The sequence below is a fragment of the Silene latifolia genome, chromosome 3 (assembly GCF_048544455.1).
Source record: "Silene latifolia isolate original U9 population chromosome 3, ASM4854445v1, whole genome shotgun sequence".
NCBI classification, from domain to species: Eukaryota; Viridiplantae; Streptophyta; class Magnoliopsida; order Caryophyllales; family Caryophyllaceae; genus Silene; species Silene latifolia.
The window spans coordinates 106,487,794-106,498,798 of NC_133528.1; the positions used below are offsets into that span (position 1 = coordinate 106,487,794).

Consider the following 11,005-nt stretch of genomic DNA (forward strand, 5'->3'; position numbering starts at 1 on the left):
ACTTGAGGAGGCTAGGTTTAGAGAAACTTTGATGTGACTCATATTTGAACACATTTAGTCCCCAAATTAACCTCTTTCCCATGCTTTCTAGCATATATTAGGGTCATTTCTTATCTTTAGTTTCCCATTTTGCATATTCTTTGAGGTTTTGTGTCCTTGGTAGGAGAGGATTGCTAGCCTTGCATTTATGGAGCAAAATGGAGCAAAATGGATCGCATTTAATGATTAGGCATCGAAGAGGAGACCGAAACTAGAAGCCTAAGCAAATAAATGAAGTGAATTGGGCAATGATGAAAGATCCGAGCGTCCCTAAGACAGTCCCCACGGATTGTTAGGGAGCCAAGAACGAGAGAAGAACCCTCTCCCAGGATCCGAGCGTCCTGAGCTCAGGACGAGCGTCCCAGAGCCAGGATCCGAGCGTTCCGATAGCCAGCTCGAGCGGTTCGCCTTACAGGACCAAACATGCTTCAGGCTCGGACGCGCAGATTTCCTTGGGAGTTGCTACATGATCTGCACATGTTCCTCGGGAGTTGCAAATTATCAAGCTTCTCTTAGAGTCTTAATCGTCATTTAAGCCCTTAATAACCCTAATCCTTGTACTTAATTTTAGTATAAATACCCTATTGTACTACCTAGACTAACATCTTATCATAATCAATCTCTTAATTTAGTCTTAATCAAAGTTGTAATACACATTTCAATATTAATCACATCTTAATCTTTCATTAATATCTCAATTTTTCTTAGTTTTAGTTCGGTAATTAGAAGATTATTTGGGGTTTATTGGAGGATTGACAACCTTCCATCAATCATCAAGTTTACTTCTATTATTCTTTGCTTTATTATTTGGATCATATCAAGTAGGTATAATCCCATTTAACTTTGTTTAATTATTGTTAATCACATCATTTGGTCATCATGTTTTGCTTTGTTAGTATGATTGAAAACCTTATTAGCATGCTAAACTTTATCATGAGTGTGTATTCCTTTAGCTAGGGTTAATGGGGAAATAGGGGAATCAATCATGGGATTAGATCTATGCTTAAATTAATATGCTTGCATAATTAATTGATTGCTTGTTGTGATTTCAACCTATGCACATGTTATGTTTGATGAAATGCTAGACTATGAAACCTTGCATTTTTTACCCATCTCTCATCTTTTCAATGAGGCTTGTAAGATATAAACCAACTCAAGCCTCATTAGACCGTGCATAGAGTTGAATAGGAAGAGACTAAGTCGACTTGTAGGTGTTGTGAAGTCTTGATCGACTCAGCTCCGGGACCTAAATCTTCCTAGGAATTGTAAGACATACACTAACTCGATTCCATCACAACAATAAGTGCTTGGTTCTATTTGAGAACATGTTTGTATGATCTATTTCCATGAATCCCTTATGAACCCATGACACCCTAGTGCCTTTAATCAATTTTTTTTTTGGTAAAATGTGAGAGGATATATATAAGCTCAAAAAAAGGTACATACAAGTTTAGGACTTAGTACAGGCACTAAGTCACAAGAACCAAACCAACACTGAAACTACATAAAAAAAGCATTAAGCACAAAACCAACTCAGCATCCTGATTAACTGATTCACAACTAATGTCATAGACCCCATTTCCTCAACCAGATGCTATCATTTCTACTAGGAGTCCTTCCCATCTTTACTTTTATCCTTCGGCATACCTCATCTTTGATCATTCCAGCCAGATTCTAAGGTCTTAAGAGAACAGAATGTATACGGGCAGCATTCCTTTGAGTCCATATATGGTAGTAGAGTGCATTCCATAGCAGGTAATGAACTTGCTGTTTTAGACAGTCTTTTGCAGTTTGCAGTCCTCCAAGCATACTGACATGTATGTTGAACCCACACCATTGCTCCAGCAATTGCAGAACCTGTTTACTATAAGGGCAGTCAAAGAACAGATGAGATTGAGTCTCAACTTCCCTGTCACAGATGATGCACCTGTCATCAGTGCAGTATCGCAGCCTGAACAATTTCTCTTTCACATTGAGTCCCTTATGCATACTGATCCAAGTAATGGCAGCATGTTTAGGGATGTTCCAACTGCTCCATATCATTGGAGTCCAATGCTGTTAGGGTTGCTTATGTCTAAACCATTCATAGCCACTGCTAACAGTATACCCTTTAGCATTAGGTGTCCAGGTATTAGCTACATATCCATTCTTCATTATCTCTTTTATTTTACAGATACTTTTCCAAGCCCACGCAGCATCAGGAGGAGGAGAATAAGTGTGCCAGTCTTTATCCTTGATATAGAGCTGGTGAACCCACTTAATCCATAATCTGTCTGATTTTGTATAAACCCAATCAACCAGCTTGGCAATGGTAGCATAATTCCAGGTACGAGCTCTTTTGATACCAAGGCCACAATCATTTTTAGGAAGAGTAACAGTGTCCCAGGCAACAAGGGGGACCTTGTGATACTCAGAGCTACCATCCCATAGAAAGTTTCTACAAATGGCTTCTATTCTCTTGATCACACTCTTGGGAATCAGAAAAATCCCTGTCCAGTAAGAATATAGAGTATTAAGCACAACATTGATAAGAGTTATCCTACCTGCATAAGATAACTTTCTGGCACCTAAGCTTCTTATTCTGGCCACCATTCTTTCAGTCAGGATATTGCATTCTTTTTTTTATTAACCTCCCTGCTTGAATGCGCACTCCCAAATATCTGAAAGGCATTGTCCCTTCCTCAAACCCTGCAAACTGATGGATATCATCTTTAACCTGCTGAGCTACCCCATTATAGTAAACTTCTGACTTTGAATTGTTCATTGCGAGTCCAGAAGCTTTAGAGAATGAAGAGAAATCCCTTAGGAGTAAAACAATGGATTGAGTGTCACCCTTACAAAACATAAGCAGGTCATCTGCAAAAATCAAATGATTCAATTTTGTGGCTTTGCATAGAGGATGGAAATGGACGGGCCATCTAGCAGTGGCATACTTGATCATTCTGGTTAAGTACTCCATGCACATAGTAAAAATGAGGGGGGATATGGGATCCCCTTGCCTAAGTCCCCTCTTTCCTTGGAAGTAGCCAAATTGGCTACCATTAAGACATAGGGAGAAAGAGGTAGTCCTTACACAAACCATGACCCTTTGAATGAAGGCTTTAGGAAACTGGAGTCCTTTGAATAGCTGCTCAACAAAGTCCCATTCAACAGTATCATATGCTTTTTGTAAATCAATCTTGAAGAGGCATCTTGGGGACACAACTTTCCTATTGTACATCTTCACAAGGTCTTGATAAATTAGGACATTCTCAATGAAACCTTTAATCAATTGTTTACAAACCCCTTTAATTGCTTTATTTTGTTTTCATTAATTTACATTCATCTTGTTGATTAGTTTAGACTACATCTCATCTCAACCCAATTTATGACACCCTAAGACATAACTACTTGCAATTGAAATCCGAAATCGATACCCGTCCCTTGGGATACGAATTTTACTTATCACCCTAATAAGAGTAGTTTATGAAGATACAAATATTGTTTTTGTTGGTAGCGATAATGACTAAGCACAATACCTCACACCAAAAATAGCGCCGTTGCCGGGGACGGTGTTCAATTGATTTGATTTTCGTTAATTGTTTTTAGTTGTGTCTTTCCTTACCTTGGGGAAGTCAATCTCCTCAAGGTTGTTCTAATTGTTTTCTAGTTATTTGATGATAGAGGAGGGACATGGGTAAATTTCAAAACGCAGGTTCAAGTCATTCTTAACAATTCAAATTCGTTCAGTTGATTTAAAAGCTAAATATCTCTGAAAATATGGCTAAATTTGATGTGATTTCTATTTTAAATGAAAGCACATGATGTAAGCTTTCCAACGAGTGGTCACACGCTTTATTTAGTTAAGTAACGAAAGAGATATGGTCGTTTTAAGGTGAGCTGTCTAACTTTGACGCGGGTGACGCAAATTGGACGAACTAAGACAGTCAAAGGACGAACGGAATTGTTACTTCCCTAAATTATTAGTTTTCCAATTCGAGTCAGGTTATTATTATTGTTTCTTAATAAGTTTAGGAAAGCTAGTTTCCTAATTGTAACTAGAATAGTTATTATTTCCTATTTAGTTTAGGAAATATTTTATTTTCTTCTATTAGGAATAGGATGTCAATCCTAGCACTATAAATAAGGGTCTTTGTAATCAGTTTTAATTAAATTGAATTGGAGAGTGAATTCAAGTTTTATACTTGTGTGTTCTAATTGCTTGTGAGTTATTAGATTTATTATTTCGTTCTTGCGACGGTGAAATAATACACAATCATCCTTGCGAGGTTGGGTGCCATTCGTGTTCAGTTTCGAGTTCCTTGCGAGGGAGGAGAGTTGTTCACGTCATATCCTAGTTTTAGTAGAGGGGTCTTGCGAAATTATCATAACTAATCCATATCCTTATTGTTTTCGTTACTTATACATAAAAAAAAACACCAAAAACACATTAATTCCGATGCGTATTTTATTATTCAAAAATCAAACATCAAAATCCGAGTAGTTTTACATCAATTTAGTAAAACTCGTGCTTGTTTTACATCAAAGTGGTAACCAAAGCAGGTTTTAGTTTGTTTCTTAACAAACTTATCTGGGGAAGTTCATAGTCATGTCTCGAAGGCAATTCAAATAATTTTGGAAGGAGTTGGAGGAATTTGAGCAACGATTATGGCGGGAGGATTTAGAAAGAGGTCTTGCCAAATTATCGAACCTGATGGAGAAGTTTGAACGTGACTTTCGTCAATCTTGTGAATTAAAGAAACAAGAGATAAAGATTGAATCTTCTAAAGTTGATCACAAAGAAGAAGAGAAAAAGCTTGTTGAAGATGTGGGGAAGATGATGCCTAATCTTGTCGAAACGAACAGTCCAAAAGACTGTCAGAAAGAAGACTGCCAGATTCAACAGGATGAACCAAAAGAAGAAGACGAGGTTATTATAGTTGAGCCATTGACTGATGATGATCAAACAGAAGATGCAATTGGTGATGCCTTATTTTCTTTTGAGGAGGAATCCCATATAGACGGTACTTCGTTATTTGATCCTAACTTACCGATTGTTTTTGACAAAGAATTTGAAGAAGATTACGATGATGCTCACGTGGAAGAAATTGATACTACAAGTTATGAAGATGTAATTCATGATGATCTTAATCTCATGCCAATCTTGAAAGAGGAGTTTTTGGAAAATAACATTAATTTAGATTCCCATATAAAAGAACCGTATGAATCACCAATGGATAAATACATTGATCAGAAGCTATATGGTGGGAACTCTAATTTTTTATTGAAGTCATTTTTTATGGAAGCTCATGATGATTTTGTTGTTTCGAGGAACAGTTATTTGGATTTTGGTAGAATTGTGCATAGAGGGAGGTGGGGTGGAAAGCACAAGAAAAGATGGCACAAGGGGATCATTGATTACCATGTAGTTTGTCACTACTTTGACAAATCAATTAAAACTGAAAATCTTGGAAAATACATTGAAGATGACGAACTAAAGGAGAAATCAAAGGTGTTTAAAAATAAGTTCGTGTTCTCTTCCCTAAGAGCATCATCAACCATATTATGGCTATTTGCAGACACTTTCTGTGGGATGGCTCCCCTGAGTACCATAGAGTTCTTCTTGTAGCCTGGGATAAGGTTACATTGCCTAAAAAGGAGGGAGGATTGGGGATTAAGAAAGCTGATGTTTGGAATGTTGCCACAGTGGGCAAGTTAGTTAATTGGATCTACTGTAAAGTTGATAGGCTTTGGATTAAGTGGATAAATAATGTGTATATCAAGAATCAGGACTGGCATAGCTATTCTCCTCCTACTGATGCAACCTGGGTTTGGAAAAATATTTGTAAAGTGAAAGAAAAGCTCAAAGATGGTTATACTGACAGCATCTGGACCATGAGTTCTAAAGGATACTCAATCAAGGGTGGGTATGACTGGCTTGCTCTTGCTCATATAACCCTTAACTGGACTGCTATTGTGTGGAACAACTGGAACATCCCAAAACACTCTCTGACTACCTGGCTTAGAATGCATGAAGGAATGAATGTGAAGAGTAAATTATTCAGATTTGGTTGCTGTGCAGATGACCTTTGTATACTTTGTCAGAGATAGCCTGAAACTGTGGAGCACCTGTTCACAAGCTGTGTGTACACCGGTCGAGTTTGAGCCATCTATTACAGTGGTATGGAGGCACATTCCTAACTGTGAACAGCTTGATTGCAGACAATAGGAATAGTATGCAGTGGAAGATTAAGGTTGCCATGTTCAATGCCTTCCATTATTCCATATGGTATCAAAGAAACAATACCAGGATCAATGAATGGCTGCTAAGACCTGAAATAGTTGCTGCTCGTATAGTGGAGGATATTAAGAGAAGAGTTAAACAGAAATGTAGGGCAGTTGATGACCAGACTGTCCTCCTTTGGCTGCAAAGCATGGGAGTGGTATGATTTGTTTGTAATAGGACTCGATCCCAGAACCTCATGTAATTATGTTTTTTTGATATGATATATACTATACTCACATTACACCAAAAAAAAAAAGTTCGTGTTCTCTTTAGGTGTTCTTACTTACATGATTTTCAGATTTGTATTTGATCCTGGCATAAATATGGATTTTACACTTCAAGATTTTGAAGATTCGAGAACGAATCTTTTTGAAGAAGGGGAGAATGATACATGAGGGACATGGGTAAATGTTCAAAACGCAAGTTCAAGTCATTCTTAACAATTCAAATTCATTCAGTTGATTTAAAAGCTAAATATCTCCGAAAATATGGCTAATTTTGGTGTGATTCCTATTTTAAATGAAAGTACATGATGTAAGCTTTTCAACGAGTGGTCACACGCTTTATTTGGTTTAGTAACGAAAGAGATATGGTCGTTTTAAGGTGAGCTGTCCAACTTTGACGCGGGTGACGCAAATTGGACGAACTAAGACAATCAAAGGACGAACGAAATTGTTACTTCCCTGAATTATTAGTTTCCTAATTCGAGTTAGGTTATTATTATTGTTTCTTAATAAGTTTAGGAAAGCTAGTTTCCTAATTGTAACTAGAATAGTTATTATTATTTCCTATTTAGTTTAGGAAAGATTTTATTATCTTCGATTAGGAATAGGATGTCAATCCTAGCACTCTAAATAAGGGTCTTTGTAATCAGTTTTAATTAAATTGAATTGGAGAGTTAAATCAAGTTTTATACTTGTGTGTTCTAATTGCTTGCGAGTTATTAGATTTATTATTTCGTTCTTGCGAGGGTGAAATAATACACATTCATCCTTGCGAGGTTGGGTGCCATTCGTGTTCAGTTTCGAGTTCATTGCGAGGGAAGAGAGTTGTTCACGTCATATCCTAGTTTTAGTTGAGGGGTCTTGCGAGATTATCACAACTAATCCATATCCTTTTTGTTTTCGTTACTTATACATAAAAAAAACACCAAAAACACATTAATTTCGCTGCGTATTTTCATTAATCATAAACTAACACAAAATTCGTGATTATTTTTACATCATTTGATATTTTGCATGACTAGGAGATCACAAGATAATTTATTACCAATTGATTTCGAGATTGAAAGGACCTTAACCAACAATAGAAGAGTTGCTAGAGGTGCTTCAAGAGTTGTAAGTATTGGAGAGATTGTGGACATTCAACCAAATAACATTGAGTTTGTCAACCCTTTTGCAAGAGAAGGAGAGGATAACCCAATTCTAAACCAACCACAAAATCAACCTACAATGCCTAAATTTTCATCTCATTCCGTACCAACCGAGGAGAACCTACCAAACGGTACTCCTACACCACCACATTTAACCGGTAATTTCATTGCCAAATCCGCATTCATACAATTAGTTGAGAGAACTCAATTTGGAGGGATACCTAGTGAAGATCCTCATTTACATATGGAGACTTTATGCGACTATTGTGATGTAATTTCTCATACCGGAGTTACTCAAGACCAAATCCGATGGGTATTGTTTCCTTTTTCTTTAATCGGTACTGCAAAGTAATGGTTGAAGAGCCTAGACAAGGCTACCCTTGGTATTGATTGATGGAAGAATTTATCACTTGCCTTCTACAAGAAATTCTACCCTCCAGAGAAAAAAAATATGTTGAGAGCCCAAATCACCGGGTTCAAGCAAAGGGATGAGGAATCATTATATGAAGCATGAGAGAGATTTAAGGAAACTTGTCGTTTTTGTCCACACCATGGACTTAGTGAGTGGTTCCTTATTCAACAATTTTGGAATGGCTTATATGAAGACTCACGCAATGTGCTTAATATAGGATCCAATGGGAGGTTTACCGAAGTTGATGACAATCAAACATCGGCCAAAATCGAAGAGATGGCGGTTCATAATTTCCAATATAGTAGGCCTCGAAAGGCCACTAGAGGAGGAAAGCATGAGGTAGATTCCATCACCCAATTGGGTGCTCAACTAAGTGCTCATATCGACACCATCAATTTGAAGTTTGAAAACGCTATAGCTAAGCTTGATGAAGCTTCCAAATCACCCAAACAACATGTCAATGCTATGGTGGCATCATCCTTAATTCCAAATGGAGTATGTGAAAGTTGTGGAACCTTGGGACATGATCAAAATGAATGTAGGGGAACAAATGAACAAGTGAATGCTTTCCAAGCATACAAGAATGACACCCCTGATTCCAACTACTATAATGAGAATACCAAATTCCATCCAAATCTTTCATACAAAAGCCAAAATGTCCAAAACCCCCAACCAAAATACACCCCACCTCCAATGAGAAATCAAGCTCAAAGACCCTTTTTCAACCAAAGCCAAGGATATCAAAATCAACCTTCCTACAACCAATCTAATGACCAAAGCTTTGATGTTCAAAAAGCGGTCCTCCAAATACAAAAGAACAAACAAGAATCCTTCACCCAAATGCAAAACGATAGCCAAGCTAAAGAAACCACCATCAACAACATACTTGCCCACACCAAAATGTTAGAATCTCAAATGACTCAATTAGCATCTTCTAGATCTCAAAGACAAAAGGGCCAATTACCGCCTCAAGGTGTTGGGAAATGTGTCCTCAACAACAGTGCGATCATATGATTTAAATATCATTATTAAATCTCATTTTAAAGAATACATTTGGGAAGTATTTTTACTGTCAACTGGTCCACACATATCGGTAATGATTGGCTGACTAGAGTTTGACATTACTGTCGTGCGACGGTGGTGATCAGTTGATCCCCTAGGTCATACCTATAGGGCAACACTCTTAATTGATTATTTAATTAATCGTATAATGTTACGAGTTAATTAAATTACTTGAAAATTGACGGACGATTTTGGAAGTAAAATTTACGTGTCTCATTTAGATGAGATACGGTCTGAGTAATCGAATTGTATCTTTACTCAGATGAAATTATTGTTTAAGGAAACAATTGAAATTGAATGAATTATTATAAATACAAGTTGTTGTGATTTATAATTGGTAAAAGATTTTGGCACAAGTAATTATGAATTACTAAGTCGATTTTTGTATATGACGTATTTTTATTAATACGTTGATTTTTAAATGTGTTAAAAATACATAGCAATTTTATGTGACATGTGACATGTAACATATTGACAAATTGACAAAAATAATATGGTAACCATATTATTATAAGTGCTGAAAATTAAAAGACCAAAAGCCTTGGCTCTTCTACTTCTTCACACGGTTTGAAGAATTCAAAGGACAATGCTTTTCTCTCCTTTTTGCCTACCTTTGGCCTACCTTTGCCATTAAATATACATGCCATCATTCATTCAAAGGCATGCTGAAAAAACAAAAGTGTTTTGTGCAAGAAATAGCTTCCTAATCTTCTACTCTTCTACGTGACATTGGAGAGCCAAAAATATACCATATTTTTGGTCAATTTTTCATGCAAAGAATTAATATTGTCTAGTATTCATAATATTAATTTAGATTAAGAGAAAGCTTTGGGTATAAAGCCTTGGGAGAGATCCTACACTTGGGTCTTGGGTCTTTGTTCTTCCATTAAGGATAGCTCAAGAACAAAAGAGAAGGAGAACTCTTTTGTGCCCATATATACCGAATATCAATGTAAGAACATGATTTCTCCTCTATTATATCTTTTGTTTGCATGCATAAGATCATTAGTTAATTTTATGACAAATTAAATTATACATATATGAGTATGTTGTTAGGTATAAAGATCTACCTTTCCTTCAATTGGTATCAGAGCAATGGTTGTTTGCATGCAAATCGGTTATAGTTTTTCCGAGTTATACGATTAACATATAAAACTTATGAATTTGTGTTATTATGATATATCACGAAATTAATTCATGCATGATAAGTTTCTGGTCCTAAAATGATTTTTAGGATTTTTGGTTAATTTACGGATTTTACTGTTCATATTATATAATATTGGCATTAAAATGTGATTTTTATGATAAAAATGCCATTTTTGGACGAAAATTAGCTAAACTTCGAATTTTCCAGTTCTTTTTGGATATGTTTTCACATATATTATTATTAGATGATCTGGAAAGTTTCATAATTTTATGAGTTTTTATGCTCGAAAAATGAATTTTTCATTATTAAATTCGTTTTTGGTGAAAAATAGGTTAATATGAGATAAATTTCGATTCTGGTCATATAAATTTAGTATGTTGTCACATGCAATTTTACAAGATGTGTGTAAAATAATTGGCTATATTGAAGTCTTTATGCATGATTTATGGATTTTTGAAGAAAAATAGCATAAATAGTGACTTAATTAGTGAATATTGCTAAAACATGCTTCATGACTAAGGAAAAACGTCACATGTTGCTTTTTATTATCTTTTTCAGATCTAAAATTGAAAAGTTGGTGAAAATAATTTTTCTCATGTTTTTATGATTATTTTAGTTTAAATCGATAAACCGCAACATTGTTTTTCCGGATAAATTTCGAAATTTTTTAACCTAAGTTTTTGAACATTATGAGTGTCATGGTATTTT

General features: G+C 35.9%; 1 non-coding gene across 1 annotated transcript; it reads right to left on the bottom strand.

The window, feature by feature from the left end:
• Nucleotides 1–8,127: 8,127 nt before the first annotated feature.
• On the bottom strand, nucleotides 8,128–8,234 carry LOC141650167 (small nucleolar RNA R71). Its single transcript, XR_012546217.1, has one exon. It is a non-coding gene; the product is annotated as a small nucleolar RNA R71 (small nucleolar RNA).
• Nucleotides 8,235–11,005: the final 2,771 nt, after the last annotated feature.